This window comes from Lutra lutra, chromosome 4, assembly GCF_902655055.1.
Source record: "Lutra lutra chromosome 4, mLutLut1.2, whole genome shotgun sequence".
NCBI lineage: Eukaryota > Metazoa > Chordata > Mammalia > Carnivora > Mustelidae > Lutra > Lutra lutra.
In genome coordinates, this window is record NC_062281.1 from 59,943,296 (window position 1) to 59,959,969 (window position 16,674).

General features: G+C 36.3%; 1 long non-coding RNA gene across 1 annotated transcript in view; it reads right to left on the bottom strand.

The window, feature by feature from the left end:
- Positions 1-4,654, bottom strand: part of LOC125097176 (uncharacterized) — a 42,895-nt gene extending 38,241 nt beyond the window's left edge. Inside the window, exons 1-2 of the long non-coding RNA XR_007126514.1 lie at positions 4,623-4,654; positions 3,570-3,645 (exon numbers count right to left, since the gene is read on the bottom strand). This is a non-coding gene — a long non-coding RNA (uncharacterized LOC125097176). The remainder of the gene's footprint in view (positions 1-3,569; positions 3,646-4,622) is intronic.
- Between the last annotated feature and the right edge of the window lie 12,020 nt (positions 4,655-16,674).

Sequence of the window (16,674 nt, forward strand, 5' to 3'; positions counted from 1 at the left end):
ACCGTCAATAAGAAGTATCCAATCTTAGAAAAAAAGGGTAAATACAAGGAAATTAAATGAATATTCGGTAACCTTTAGGAAAATACCAACTTGTCCAAAATGTTGTGTAACTGAAACTCCGTAAGTTGAGAGAAAAGTTTGGAAAGAAAATAATGTTTGATGGCAAATATTCACAAATTTAGCGTAAAATATTAACTTATGCAACCAAAAAAATGGGGTGAACATCTAACAGAATAAATATAGGGAACAGAATATTAAGGCCCATTGGAGTCAGACACTAAAAACAAAAAGTCTTAAGAGGGCCCAGAGGGAAAATGACACACATAGGATCACAGTAGTAAGAATGACTATCTTCTCTTCGGAAACAATGGAGGCCAGAGAAAAATGGAACAGCATTTTTAAAGTCCTGCAAGAAGAGAACTGTCAATTTAGAACTCTCTATCTTGTGAAAATATTCTTCAAAAAAAGTCAGTGATGGATATAATGGATAAGACAGGCAAAAAACAGAATCTATCACCATTTAACCTGTATTAAAGGCAAAAGGAAGTTTTTCAAGTTAAAAGGAAATAACAACAGATGGAAACTCAAATCTATAGGAAGAAATGAAGAGAGCCAAAATGATAAATGTGTACCTAAATTTTAGAAACCCTCTTTTTATTATCTTAATTTCTTTGAAAAGATAACTGATTGGTTTATGTCAATGTATAATATTGATTTGTTATATAACATAGTATATATAAAACATATAACTAAATAGATAAGTATAGATAGAATTATACTATTAAAAATATTTTACGTTTTACATACACTGATAAATATTAACTCTAATCCTTGACAAGTTAACCAGGCATTGGTAATCTCTAAAGAAAGTGATAAATAATAATACAAATAGATATAGTTAAAAGAAATAGAATAATCAAAATAGAATGTTAAAAGATAATACACAAAAGGAGAAAAGGATAAAAAGGAAAACAAAAGCATAGATGACTCAAACACATAGAAATAGTATACTTAAATCTGAATATATCCATAATTATATTAAACATAAATAGATAAAAAGCCTCCAATTGAAAGACAAATTGCCAGATCAGATCACAAAAAAAGGCAAATTATAATTGTGATGGCTATAAGAGATATACTTTCTATATTAAAAAAGAAACAAAACAGTAAGGTTGAAAGTAAAAGGATGGAAAAAATATACCTGGCAATCACAGAATGCTAGAAAAATAAGGAATACAAAATATTTGAATTATACTATAAACGACCTTGATTGAATTCACATTTGTAGGACATTGAAACTATACCTGCAAAATGCATACATTTTTTTAGGTTCTTACTGGATGTTCACAAAGACAGACTATATCTTGGGCCACAAAATAAGTATTAATAAATGTTAAAAGACTGAAATCTTCTGGAGTATGTTCTCTGACAATTAAATTAAAAATCAATAACAAAAATTTTATTTTAAAAACAAAGGGGATTAAGAGTACACTCACCTTAATGAGCACTGAGAAATGCATAGAATTGTTGAATCATATCATACACTTGACAGAAATATGATACCATATATAAATTATACTTCAATTTAAAAAACAAGTACTTGGAAATTGAGCAGCACACATGTAAATAAACACTGAATCAAAAATATGTCAAACTGAATAATGATGAAAATACATGTCATTTTGGGGGGACGCAGCTAAAACAGTATTTTTTTAAAATGTAGGGATGCCTGGGTGGCTCAGTCAGTTAAGCCTCTGCCTTCGGCTGAGGTCATGATCCCAGGGCCTGGGATGAAGTCCCTTGTCGGGCTCCCTACTCAGTGGGGAGCCTACTTATCTCTCTCCCTCTCCCTCTATGTGTGATCTCTCTCTCTAGCTCTCACTCTCTCTCAAATAAATAAATAAAATCTTTTTTAAAAGTATAATTTTTCATTTCTAAATTTTAAAAGTGGGAAGTTCTAAAATTGTTGTACTTCAACATATTGAAAGAAAAAAGCAGAAAATCATATATTCATCTTAATAGGTACAGAAGAAGTATTTAAGACACATCATTTAAAAATTTAAAATTTAAATTTAAAAATTTAAAAATTTAAATTTAAAAACTCTCAGGAAATTAGGAATTTAGGAAATTTTTTCAGGGTTAATTAAAAAGAAAAAAAAACCCTATAGCCAACATCACATTGAAAGCTGAGATATTGAACACTTTTGCCCTGAAATTGAGAAGACAAAGATTTCTTCTCACTATTTCTATTCATCATTTTAGTTAAAGTTTTAACAAGAGCAGTAAAGCAAGAAAGACGAAGTCCTATCAATTCGAAGGACAAAAAAAAGCTGCCTTTATTCACAGATACCAATATCCTGTACACAGAAAATCTAAAGGAGTCTACAAAATAACTAGGTCAAATAAATGAACATAGCAAAGTAGCATGATAGAACAGCAATATAAAAAATCACTTGTATTTCTATATGCAAAAATTGAAAAATAAAGTTTTTAAATAATCCCACCTATATTAACATTAAAAAACATAATATATGTAGAAATAAATTTAACAAACACATGTAAGTCCTCTGCACTAAAAACTATAAAACATTTTTGAGAAAAATCTAAGACCTAAATAAATGAAGAAATAAATCATGTTTTGAATTTAAAGAACCAGTACAGTTAAGACAATTCTTCTCAAATTGTTCTATAGATTCAATACCACACTTATCACAATACCAACAAATGTTTCCATAAGTTGACAATTAGAATTATATACAAACACATAATATAGCAAAATAGTTATGAAAAGAACAAAGTTGATTCAGTTTGCATTCAAGAGTTACTGAAAAGCTATAGTAATTAAAGTACAGTATTAGGTTCATAAATATAGGCAAATAGATCAATGAAGTAAAATGCAATCCAGAAATAGATCCACATATATATGCACTTGAATTTTTTACAAAAATGTCAAGGCTATTCAATGTGATACTCAAATGGCCAATGAGTAGATACATTATTTGCCTGTATTTACTGGCAAAACAAATTCTAGTGACAGGAATCAAAAGAGTTGTTGCTTGTGAGAGGTAATGACTGGAAACTTTTTAAAAAAAAATATTTATTTATTTCACAGAGAGAGAAGAGAGACACAGCGAGAGAGGGAACACAAACAGGGGCAGTGGGAGAGAGAAGCAGGCTTCCCGCAGAGCGGAGAGTCTGATGCAGGGCTCCATCCCAAGACCCTGGGATCATGACCTGAGCCTAAGGCAGACGCTTAAGGACTGAGCAACCCAGGTGCCCAACTGAAAACTTTCTATAGTGAGGGAATGGCTTAATATCTCAGGGTAGTATTTATTTATCAAAACTCATTGAACTCTATATATATACTTAAGATCTGGATGCATTTCACTGGTATTCTATTTTCATTACAAAAATGCAAGAAAGAAAAATATCCTCCAACTTTTGTGGAAAACAATGCTTTCCCCCAAAGAGGTAATTTCTTTCACTTACTACTACAGAAATTTTCACCAAAACATAAAAGTAGAAACAATAAAACAATGTATCCATATATCCATGTATCCATTTCTCACCTTCAATCTTTGTGAACTTTATACCAATCTCAAGAAATCTTTCTTAGCTTTGTTAATGAGAAAGATATACTGACACCTGGAACAAAATTGTTAACTGAATTACAGATTGAGTTTGGAAGAGACTGGCAAAAAAAAGCTTTGTAAAATTTTGTTATGTTCACCTCCATAATTATTACCTCCTTTTACCTTATATTCAAGTTATAAATTTATACCTCAATCACCAAAAAGGATAATTAAATTCTTGAAGGAATAATTCCTCTCTGTTCCATTTTTTTTCCCCATCCCAGCTAATGACTTATTTAGGAAGGTGAAAGAGGGTCCATGTATAGAAAGCTTGCATTTTTCCAGTGTATAATTCAGTAGTTTTCAGTATGTTTACAAGTTTGCGCTATCATTACCACTAATTCTACAACATTTCTATCATTCCCAAAATAAAATCCCAGTATTCAATAATAGTCACTCCCTATTCCCCCTGCCCAGTCCCTTACTCTCACTGATCTACTTTCTCTCTCTATGGATTTACCTATTCTTGACGTTTCATATGAGTGGAATCATATGGTCTTTTGTGTTTGACCTCTTTCATTTAGCATAATGCTTTCAAGGATCATTCATGTTATAGTATGTATCAGTACTTCCTTCCACTTTATGATTAAATAACATTGCATCTTATGAATACCCAACATTTTATTTATGTGAGTCTGGCACATGGGAATTGCCCAATAAATGATGAGGGAACAGAAGGCTGGCTGAGGACAAAGCAAAAGCTGACACACAGCAACCTTCTCCCACCCGAACTCCTGGGTGGGACTTATATGACATTCTTTTGGAATCTCCCACCTATCTTAATGTTAACATCTTGCTAGAGGGAAAAATCTTGACAATGAAAGGCCTCAAGGCCTCTTGTAGGTCCTCTTTAGCATTTGAAAGTTCTTTTGAAACCTAGCTTTTTCCTTACCTCCCCAACCCCATCATATATAACCTGCCACCCCTCACAACCCCAGTGCAGCAGCTCTTTCTGTCCAGGGGTCCTGTCCCTGTGCTTTCATAACCCACCATTTTGTACCAAAGATGTCTCAACAATTCTTTGTTGGTCATTGGCTCCAGACTCCACCCCACCAAACCTCACCTATATTCTAAAACTTCATCAATAAGCAGTATTTTTTATCTTCATTTTTTAACCAAAAGAGAGAATGTAAAGCTTTTTCAAAATTGTGACTTGAAAACTGCAGGATTTTACTTTGATATTTAAAGCAGGTGCTTCAAAGTCAATTTCAGGAGGTTTTATATTACTGAGTTGCTAAATTGTTTCAAAGAGATTTCTCTTGTTAGTTTCCCTCAAAGGATGCCTTGTGGTCTGAACAAATAGATATTTCTTGCTCTCTGGCCTGGTCTCCAATGCCCACCACAGACAGTTCAGCATTTCTACATTACAAATTCCAGATCCCTGGACACTTTGAGAAGCCAAAAAGTGCATCACAATAGAGAGAAAAATTGACTTTTTCCATTGCTTTATTATTTTTTTGCTGATCGTGTTACCCAAGGAAATTCTGATGAGGGCTTTTTCCAGCTATTTACATGTTAAAGTACAAAGGAAAAAGAAATTACTTTCTTGAAAGTCTCCAGAACTTTGGTGTTGCAATCTTTCTTAATCCACAGCTCAAATCACAGTCTTGCAATAGTAATTGAGCTATCCAGGGTGAGAAGAGCAGGAGGCTTATTTTAATCATCTGAGTCAGGGAGATTTTTGCCATTTTGCTGGACAGATATATTTGAAATGTGAAATTTTCTTGAATTTCAAGACCGGCGTCTTTCCTTTAAAGGGTAAAAGGTTGAAAATCCCTTTAAAAAATCTTTTCCTGATACCTCTATACCTCTGCCTTCACTTCACAAGAGGGAATATGGCATTCATACTGAGATGCCACATTGAGAAGAATCATTGTGCAAGACCCTTTGATTCAGAGTAGTATCTGATTTGATGTCTTCTCAAACTACAATCCGTAGTGACAATAAAGTATTTTGATTTAGTTATCTAATATTCCATGTCCAGGAGTTGTATCAAATGGTATGTTTTCCTAGCTACATTTTTTTTTCCCAATCAATTTAGAGAAAGCAAAAATAAAAAGGCAAATTCTTTATTGGTCTAAATGATAAGAAAATTTTGGTAGTCTGTTTAAGTGGTGTATAAATTAACATATGTGTATAGGGTCAGGACCTGAAGGAGACTAGAAATGACCTAAACAAAATCTAGTTGTACATACATAAGAATGTGGACTATTCAACCACAGCAGTGATAGCATAGTTCCTTAGGATGCTTGTACTGCCTTTGGCTATCATAACAATAGGATGTTGAGAAATGAACTGCTAAAAAATGCCCAAGCTGTTAGTTTTTGAATAGGCTTCTATAATTCACAAAAACAAAGCAAACAACCTCACCTATTTTTACTTACTGATCTGAATTCAATGGAGAAGGTTTTAAGAGATGCAACCATTTCAATAATTCACCTTATAGTATTTAGTTCATATATTCTAAATTATTCTATTTACTTTTTTCAGATTTTAGAACTAGGGTGAATCATGATTCTGATATCTTGCCTGAAAGCAGGGGATAGGATTACATTATTTTTGGATGCCCTTCCAACTCTGTGATTCTATGAGTCACTGAAGCTTAATGTAGAGCCCTGAAAGACATGCTTATTGTCTAAGACATTAAACGTGACACCCCAAAAATACACAAAAGGAAAATTGGACATGAAAGAGAAATTTACCAAAGTGTCTTAGTTCTCTGGAAAATCTTGGAACCACAGAACCAAACTAATAAATTTATTATTCATTTACTAGAAATAGCAAATTATGCTTTCTGATAAGAATGAGAAGTAAGGGCGCCTGGGTGGCTTGGTTGGTTGGGCAGCTGCCTTCCACTGGGGTCATGGTCCCGGAGTCCCGGGATCAAGTCCCGCCTCAAGCTCCCAGCTCTGCAGGGAGTCTGCTTCTCCCTCTGGCCTTCTCCCCTTTTATGCTCTCTCTCACTGTCTCTCAAATAAATAAGTAAAATCTTTAAAAAAAAAAAAAAGAATGAGAAATAAAAGCCCTTTTTTTTTAAAGGCTTTTAAAGAGCAAATAGAATATATATTTATCTCTTAAGAATGTTTTCAAAGATCTCCAATCTTTAGCGTTAATCTAATTTGCAGTCTGATTTAAGTATTTTCCACTTCTGGTCTTAAAGAAGAAATACCATTCATCTAAAATACAGTGTTTTGTACTTTTAATCCAAATATCCTATACAAATCCATAGCCTAACACATATTTTGTTTTTTTTTTTCTTTTTTCCCCACTATTTTTGGCTCACTTTTTCTCACATTATGTAGAAATGGAGAATTTGCAGGTTTTTAACTGAAATAAATGTGACCAAAATTCAAGTCTAAAGTTATTTAGTTACATAATCATCATTTTCTAATTCTTCTGTTAAATTCTTATACTATTAACTGACCACAGCTGTTGGTATTGGCTCCCTAATAACTCCTTCTGAACTTGTAATACCCGAGAACTCAAAGGAGGAGTTCACTGAGTGCTGATGACCCAGAGTGGTCACACGGACCTCATCCCTAATCTCAAGAAATTTTCTGGCAGTTTTATGAATTATGCTAAATGCCACAAGTTCTCTCTATGCTTAATGTATTTTCACTTAAAGATGAAAATAACCTTGTGTCAGCAGGGTGTGGAAGGGTAGGGCATGTCTAAGTATGTATGTGAGGTAGGTAAAAATCTCTGCCTATAAGCTCAAGAGAGCAAGAAATTAATTTTTAAAAATTTTCTGTAATTAAATTTCATGTCTAGTTTAAGCCTACTCTTTTCCAGAGAGAGGAAATTTAGTCTTTTTTTTTTTTTTGAAATTTAATCTTGATCAATTCATGACCCAATTCATTAAAAAACTTCTAAATTATGTGAACTTTAGTCTCTTCATTGGAAACATTAGAGGATTTGACTTTCTCAAAGGGTTGAGATCAAGACATTCTAACAAGATCATAGATGAGCACTCTCTGGTGCTGACAGGGCATCTTCCATTAACATTGACGCTATGACTACACAGAGATTTAAATTATCTAGAGTCACTTTTAACCGTCATTGAAATTGACAGCTTTTCACGTTGAATGTAAATAGGTTCTAAATGTAAGAATTTAATGGAAAGTATAAAAGGAAGGTGTTCCTATTATGTTGCTTAATTAGACTGACCAGATTTTTCTTTAGAAAAGTCATTTGAGGGGTGGCTCAGTGGGTTAAGCCTCTGCCTTCGGCTCAGGTCATGATCTCAGAGTCCAGGGATGGAGCCCCACATCAGGCTCTCTGCTCAGCAGGGAGCCTGCTTCCCCTCTCTCTTTGCCTGCCTCTCTGCCACTCGTGATCTCTCTCTCTCTCTGTTAAATAAATAAGTAAAATCTTTAAAAAAAAAAAGAAAGAAAGAAAATGCATTTGACTTTTAAGTTGAGGGAGGGCATGATATATGGAGATGAAAGAACAAACAGCAGTGTATGACTTTATCTCACATGTATTCAGAAACCTGAAAAGAAGGAGAGACAAGTGAGAAAATCCAAGAAAGAACAGAATTGTAGAAATCAAAGGAAGAAATCAGTTCAAATACCAAAGAGTAGTTCCCTGAGGCAAATAGTCTCTAAAGTCAAATAAGATGAAAATAGACAATACCCATTGGTGACTTTGATGGCAGTGGTTTTAATAGTGGGAGGCCAGCACAAGCTTGAAACGCGCCTGGGGAATTTGTAACTGAAGATGAGAGAAGAATGTGACAAGGCTGAGAAAGAGCAATAACAGGAGAGAAACTGTATGAATGGCTAAAATTGCCATATTTAAATGAGGATAGAAACAAACAGAGGAGGGAGACTGTGACAGCAGGTGTGGGTGACAGAACAGTGAGGAAGGGGAGTCCAGAATATCAAGAGAATGACTGAGGGGGTCACCTGAGTGGTTCAATCCATTAAGCATCTGCCTCTCAATTTTGGCTCAGGTCATGATCTCAGGATCTTTAGATTACGCCCCACATTGGGCTCTGAGCTAGGTGTGGAGCTTGCTTGAGATTCTCTCCTGCTCCCTCTGCTCCTCCTCCCACCCCCTCTACCCTGTTATCGCACTTGCTCTCTCTCTCTTAAATTAAAAAAACAAAAAAACAAAAAAAGAGCCTGTGTCTCAGTCTGCAGGTACAATTACAGGAACCTGTCCTATAGCTGGAGTGCCGGGTAGTTGGGTCTTAGATTAGGATAATGAATCCTAGGCATTTAGATTTTAAAAGCCAGCCAAAATAAAAAAAAAGAAAGATGGTCCAGATAGAGTTGCCAACTTTTTAACCTGTCAAAGAATTCTTGTTTTAAACTGGATAAAATATTCTTGGTTGGCAGTTTCTTTTTTTTGCACTTTCAATATATTATCCCATTCTCGCCTAGACTGCAAAGTCTCTGCTGAGAAATCTCCTGATAGTTTTATAGGGGTTCTCTTATATGAGAGAAATTTTTGTCTCTGGCTGCTTTCAAGATTCTCTCTTTGTCTTCAATTTTAGATAGTTTTACTATAATGTGTCTTGGAAAAGATAATTTTCATTGAAATTTTGGAATGACCTACTAGCTTCATGAACTTGAAATCTCTCCCAATTTTGGGAAGTCCTTAACCATTACTTCTGTAAATAAATTTTCTCCCTCTCTTCTCCTTGCAGGGCTCTCATGACATATACATGGTTCCCCTTGATGGTATCCCTTAAGTCTTGAAGACTTTCTTTATTCCTTTGCACTCTTTTTCCTTTTTGCTCCCCTGATTGGATAGTTTCAATTGACACATCTTTTTCTCACTGATTCTTTGTTCCGCTTCAAGTCTGATGTTGAATCTCCCTTTTGAACCCTTCAGTCATTGATTGTATTCTTCAGTTCCAAAATTTCTCTTTGGTGCTTTTTTTTCCCCCTATCTTTTTGTTGAACTGCTCAGTTTATTATTATATTGCTTTCCTGATATCATTACCTTGTTTATCTGTGTTCTATTATAGCTCTCTGAGCATCTTTAAAACAGTTCTTTTGAATTATTTGTTGTGCAATTCCTGCATCTGCATTTCTTTGGGGCTTGTCCCTGGAGGTTTACTATATTTCTTTGCCAGAGTTATGTTTCCCTAATTCTTTATGATTCCTGTAGCTTTGCATAAGTATCTTCACATTTGAAGGAGTAATGATCTCTTCCAGACTTTATGGACTTACTCTAGGAGGGAAGACTTTCACCTGAAGGTGGAGGGCACACAAGCATGCTGTAACCCCAGGCCTAATAGTGCAGGGTTCCAAGTATGGAGGTGTGTGGTGACACTGGATCTGGGAGACATGAGCTCTTTTTGGCTCAGGCCATGGGGTCTACAACATTGACAACTACATGGTCCTTGAAAAGCACTGAAAGCCCACAGAAACTGTAAGTGCTGTTGGGTTCCTCAGTGGTTCCTCCAGGCCCAACACCTAGGGACCAAGGCAAGAAACAGTAATAGCTGAAGCCAGTGGTGTACGTACACTTGGCTATACGGGCCAGGTGCAGGTACCTCTGTACTGGCAGGGGACAGTTTCAAACACACATGTAGTGGTAGAGGCCAAGACAAATAGCAAGGACTAAACCCAACTATGGGCTCACTGGCAGCTGCATGGGCTCTGGCTGTTGGTATGTGCTCCTGTAGCCACACAATCTCTCCTTGAATGTGTGTACTGCACTGGAGGCTGGTGACAGTGGTTGGGCTAGAAACATGTAGTTACAGAGCTAAAATTTTCTAGCTGCTGATGAGCACAGTAGTGTAATCCAGTGGCACAAGACAGAGCCTAATCCAGCCCACAAGCAGCTGTGCAGGTCCTGGTTGTTGCGCGGCTCTCCCAAGGTTATTCGGTCTCCCTCTAGGCATGTTTAGTGCAGTGGAGACCAGTGACAGGCATCAGGCCAGCAGCACCCATGCAGAGCTGGAGGGACTAGCCTCACACATGCATAAGCAGTGAGTATCAACCACAGGAGTCTAAGCTGGCATCTTGTATTCATACAGTCACAGAGGCCTAAGCTGGCTCCTTCGGTGGTGGAGGGGGCACCGGGAGAAAGTGGGGAGGGCCTCAGGTGTGTGCCATCAGTGAACCTGTGGGACCAAAGCTGGTGAAATCTTCAAGTGAATCTATAGTGGCTATGTTAGTTTCTTCAGTGGCAAAGTCTGCTAGGTTTGTGTACAGAACAGGTCACTGTGAACCATAATTGTCCTTGCTGTGTAGCTGCTCTAGGTAACCCCTGCCTCACTAGCTACCTCTATAGGTCTCAGCTTTGCCAGTCTGGGTGGAAGGAACCAAAGTGGGACCTTTGTGCATACCCCAAAAGTGCTTACCCTATGCTTTCTTTCATGGTGAGAAGAATTCTTTCTAGCTGGGAAGTCTCCTCTTAGTACTGAGCAATGCTGGTTTGGAGGATAAGGTGATGCAGACAAACTCCTTCCTTTCTGCTTTTGCAGTTATTCTCGGGTTTTTTGTTCAACTCTCTTGGTAAAGTTTCTTTTTTTTTTTTATTAAATTCAATTAGCCAACATATACTACCTCATTAGTTTTTGATGTAGTATTTAATGATCCATTAGTTGCATATAACACCCAGTACTCATCAGAGATCAGGTGCCGTCTTTAATGCCCATCACCTAATTAGTGAACTCTAGAGCTCTCCCAGAGCTGTTTTTATGCATGGAAAGCTGTCTAACTTTTTATCTTTGTTGGAAAGAGGATGGAATCTTCTACACCAAAGTTTTGGTGATACCATTCTCTTCAAAGACTTTTTTTTTTAATTACCTAATACCACCATCTTCTTAAAAAGTAGAAAGACGGGCACCTGGGTGCCTCAGTTGGTTAAGTGTTCAGCTCTTGGTTTTGGCTTATGTCATGATCTGATGGGTTGCAGTTTAGAGCCACGTGTCAGGCTCAGTGGGGAGTCTGTTTGAAGATTCTCTCCCTCTGCCCCTCCCCGCTACTTGTGTGCTCTGTCTCTCTCTCTCTCTCCAACAAATGCGTACATCTTTTTTAAAAAAAAAATAAAAAGTAGTGGAGCGCCTGTGTGGCTCAGTGGGTAGAGAGCCTCTACCTTCAGCTCAGGTCATGATCTCAGGATCCTGGGATGGAGCCCCGCATCGGGCTCTCTGCTCAGCAGGGAGCTTGCTTCCCCACCCTTCCCTCTGCCTGCTTCTCTGCCTGCTTGCGATCTCTGTCTGTCAGATAAATAGATAAAATCTTTAAAAAATAATAAAAATAAAAAATAAAAAGTAGAAAGACACTAATTTGGGGGGAAAGGGATAGTTCCTTAAATTTGACAAAATTCACTTTACAAAATTCTAGCTGCACTGTCCTTATTTTTTTATTTATTTTGTACTACACTAACAAAGTTCATTACAGTCTGTTCTTGGCCAAAGAATAGCATTTGGAAACCAAGTTCCTGACTAGCAGCCCTCAACAGTCTACTTACTGTGCTGAACTTGTTCTTTACTTAAATAGACTAATACTTCAAGGAGCAATTCCTTTCTTACCATACTACTAAGCCTCTTCCTGGTCCCCTAGTTCACATAAGGAATCACCCAGTTTCTCTATAAATAGATCAATTTCTGCTTTCATATTTTTTAAATATCCTCTGGGCCCTTTGAGAGCAAGGATTGGCTTTCAGTTTAATGTAAGCAAAGTGTGCAGCTCAAATGTTTCAATGACCAAATAGACAAAGAATAAGTAGATGAATGAATAAAATCTCAGAATTTTGATAGCTGCCTACTGATTGGAACCCCATACAATGCTTGCCTCTTTGTGCTTGGACATTCTAGAATATGCATGTACTTGAAACTTTGACTCTGCATATTTATACACAAGCTTCCTTTGCTACCAAAGCTCTCCAGTAGCTTTGGACTCTTCTTTCTATATTCAGTCTTAACATTCACTCTCTTGTGGTGATGCTCTCTCTCAACCTTAGAAATTCCAATTATACTCACTAGAAAAACTTACTGTTTCAAGGAAATGTTTCTCATTTTTTTCTCAAACAATCATTCTGAAAGTTTTTCTTTTTAATCTGAATTTCCATATACAGAGGTTGTATGAAGATAATTGGAGAGTTATAAATCAAATTATGCCTTATTTCAGGAATCACTTAGTAAAATGTCATCCTTTTTTTTGGACCTGGATCAAATTGTGGCCTCAAGAATGGAGTCACAACTCAAATGTAAAATAATAATAATAATAATGTCACAGTTTATTATCAGATTACACACTAGCATTGAACTGAGAGAAAACTCTAAAGATGAAGCTTTGCATATCAGTGAACTCCTGAGTAAGGGAACATATAAAGGAGAAAGCACTGTAGAATAAGACTCATGGTGAAGACTGGAAATAAACATGGGGGACTGTGAGAAGACTTTGAAGAGCCAAAGCAAGTCCCACATCCCTTCAAAATTATCTGACTTTCCCCATTCATAAACTAAGCTCATGGAATTACTATAGGCATTATCAGGTCTTCTCTCTTGAAAAGCAACTATCTTAGCCAGAAATAACACATTGTTGTAAAAGCATGTGTTTAACTGGTTTTTAAAATCTGTGACGAAAGTTTTGAATGGTGGCATGAAAGTCCAAGATATTATCTGAAGAAAACTGAACAAAGAGAAAGAACTCAGAAATCTTAAATAGGAAATTATATACCTCTAGCATTTCATATTTTGGTCTGATAAATCAAGATATGTGTGTGAAAGGGTGTAAGTTATGTGTGTGAATGGAGGTTACACAAAAGACTGTTAAATGGGGCTACTTTTTATGGTGAGTAAAATTCTCATAACCAGTCTTAAATAGCTTAGGAAGATAGGAAATTATCAATCAACAGAATAGTCTCTTAGGTTATAACTTTAACTTCAATTCATATATTAAAATTTAAGTTATAAGTACCTAAAAACTGTAATGTTAAGGATCATACCTGCTTGGAATTAGAATAATGAAATGTAGAAATAGTGATGATTACTGGTTCAATGGAAACAGAATAAGAGCCACTACAAAGTTCATGCTAATTTTGTACATAAGGAGCTCCATCTTGTTAGTTTTTTTCAAGTTACTTCAGTACATGAGCACATGGCCATTAAAGTTCAAATAACACTCTCCATTCAGTCTTTTTATTTTATGCTCCAGTAGTTCAAAGGTTAGAACAAAAGTAAACCAAAACTGAGTCAGCCTCCTTATAAGCTGCTGAGTCCATATGCTCTTTATCAACAGTTGGACAGCTGTGGGACATCCTTTTTAAGTGAGACTCATGATGGACCCATGAAGCCATAGAGCTATATATTCATAAATCTGCCATTCAACAGTGCAAAGTAGAAGTAAACAAAAGGCACATGTCCTGAAGGCAAGTGGCCTGAGTCTTTCATTATTTGTAATTTATTATAAATCTAAGACTTTTTTTTTATCAAGTACCCTACCCACTGAACCCAAATCCTAAACTTTTCAGAATACACAAATTGATTGACGAGCTCTTCTAAAATGTCAATTTGATGGGGCGCCTCGGTGGCTCAGGTCATGATCCCAGGGTCCTGGGATCGAGCCCCACATTGGGCTCTCTGCTCAACGGGAGCCTGCTTCCCCCTCTCTCTCTGCCTGCCTCTCTGCCTACTCGTGATCTCTCTCTGTCAAATAAATAAATAAAATCTTTAAAAAAAAAATAAAATAAAATGTCAATTTGAAGTTAAGGAAGTATTACCAGGATACTTTCAGATTACTACTTTATAGATGAGCTAATTAGAGTTTCTAAAGGGCAGGTATAAACACCACAAACTTGCAGATGTTTTGAAGCATCCTTTTAAAAAATGTATCAAAAGCTAGTATTTTATGAAAAGGGAAATATTTGTGCTTTGAATGATGTAATCCACTAATAATTGTTACTGACATCAGTTTGTTACATATATTTCTAAATAGAGCTACATTCTGTGCCTATTGGCAAAAGCAAGTCAGCACTTTAAATATTTTAAGAACTAGATGATTTCCTATAGAAAATTATGTTGCTTTATGTTATAATCTTATTGAACTCTAATTCATTTGCTACAGTTTAATATTGACTTTCATTCCAGCCGTCATGTGGTAGACATGATTAGCTCCCAGTATAAAAGGCCTAGAAACATAAGCATACTTTTGCATACAAACCCCAAATTATTAGAAATTTTTTAAAAATATACTGCTGAAGGGGTAAAGATGGAACAGAAATGGAAAAATAAGATCAATAACTGTGCAAACTTATAGAATAGCTGTGGGTATATTCATCTCAATAATATGAGGGACTTGAGTTTTACTTATATAGACACACAAAAAAAGAGCTTGGAAATGATAAATTGGGATTGATATCCTTCCTGTAAATCAGGAACTCTGGAAGAGATATACCTTAAAAAATGTGGACAAGAGGAAAAATGTACACTGGCACAGGGGATAACAGGATGACTTGTCTGCCTCAGTGTAGGTTTGGGACAGGGGTAAAAAAGATTTTTATTAAAATTTATAATCACAGACCTGTCCCATTATGAATTTAGGTTTACATTTATACTATTCATGTGTGGCTAAGGAATCCTCAGGTCTTAGTCATTAATGTAAAATGGCCCCAAACTCATTCTATCTATGCAGTACCTGGTAAAAGTAAATATAAAATTTCTGTACTAGAAAATATTTTCAGTTCAGGCTGCAAAGAATTCTCATAGGAAAACTTCATGGAAAGGGGATTTGCACTCTAAATTTTAAAACAGATGAGGCAGGCACCAGATTCTCCAGCTGGACCAGCATGGTGATGGCACCAAGCACTGAGGCTGTCAGCCTCCAATCCCAAAGTGCCATAAATCTCAATGCTGGAGTGTGGGTCATTCATGAGAAACACTAAGACTGCCCTCAGAGGCCCTGGGATGGCAGTAGTGGCCTTGGGGAAGGAAAAAGAGGAGGAGGAAATGGTGATACCCAGCCAGAGAAGACATTAACTAATTTTAACACCAACTTCTCTGGGGTGGATGAACATACACATACAATGAGGACTTTGTGGACTTTTCTGATATTTACCCCTGTAATGAAGAATAAGAACTAAAGGTTGACCACATGGGAACTATGGAAAAGTTAGAGAAAGTGTGCCAGAATAAATTAAATTTAAAGGAAGTTCAGCCAATTATCATCAAGGAAGATGCTACTAGTGTCTCTTCCAGATTGGTATCAGATAAGAACCCCTATTACTTAATCTCCCTTAGTTTATCACTTTCAGACCTACATTTAGGCAGGTTTTCCTCCCTGTTTCATCTTTCTCTGAAGAAGAGTTGCAAAAAGTCTATCCTGAGGAAAACATTGTCAAGGAGCTTATCAACAACATGTAAACAAAATTGTTTGTTGAAAATAATATTCAACATAAAAATGCTGACTTTTTCAGCTGCTGAAAAGAAAATAAAAAAGAAGCCACAAGAGGGGTGCCTGGGTGGCTCAGTGGGTTAAAGCCTTTGCCTTCGGCTCAGGTCATGATCTCAGGGTCCTGGATTGAGCCCCACATCGGGCTCTCTGTTCGGCAGGGAGCCTGCTTCCCTTCCTCTCTCTCTGCCTGCCTCTCTGCCTGCTTGTGATCTCTGTCAAATAAATAAATAAAATCTTTAAAAAATATATTTAAAAAAAAAAGAAGCCACAAGAACGGGTGCCGAAGATTACAGTACCTGAGCCTTTTCAAAAGATAATCTGTTAGAAAACAGGAGAAAAAGGAAGGGAATATGAAATATAAATCAGATATTACAATGGTACACAAACTGCTAAAAGACAAGTCATGTTGGACACCTGCAATTGATTATAATTTTATGTTAATTGTATCTCAATAAAAAATAATACATGTACCCATTTTTTAAAAATGAGATTCAGAATGTAAGAAGAAGTTCCAGGTTAATCCAATTTCTACACTCATCTCTTTCCCCCCTTTACTGTGAAAGAGTCAGCAAAATGAAGAACAGAGAGGTGTCTCTGAAGGAGAAAAAGTAAAGAAGCTCTTTTGGCTTCACAAAGCCATTTAAATTTATTGCAAGGGAAGAATAGATGCAAACAGTTTGGGG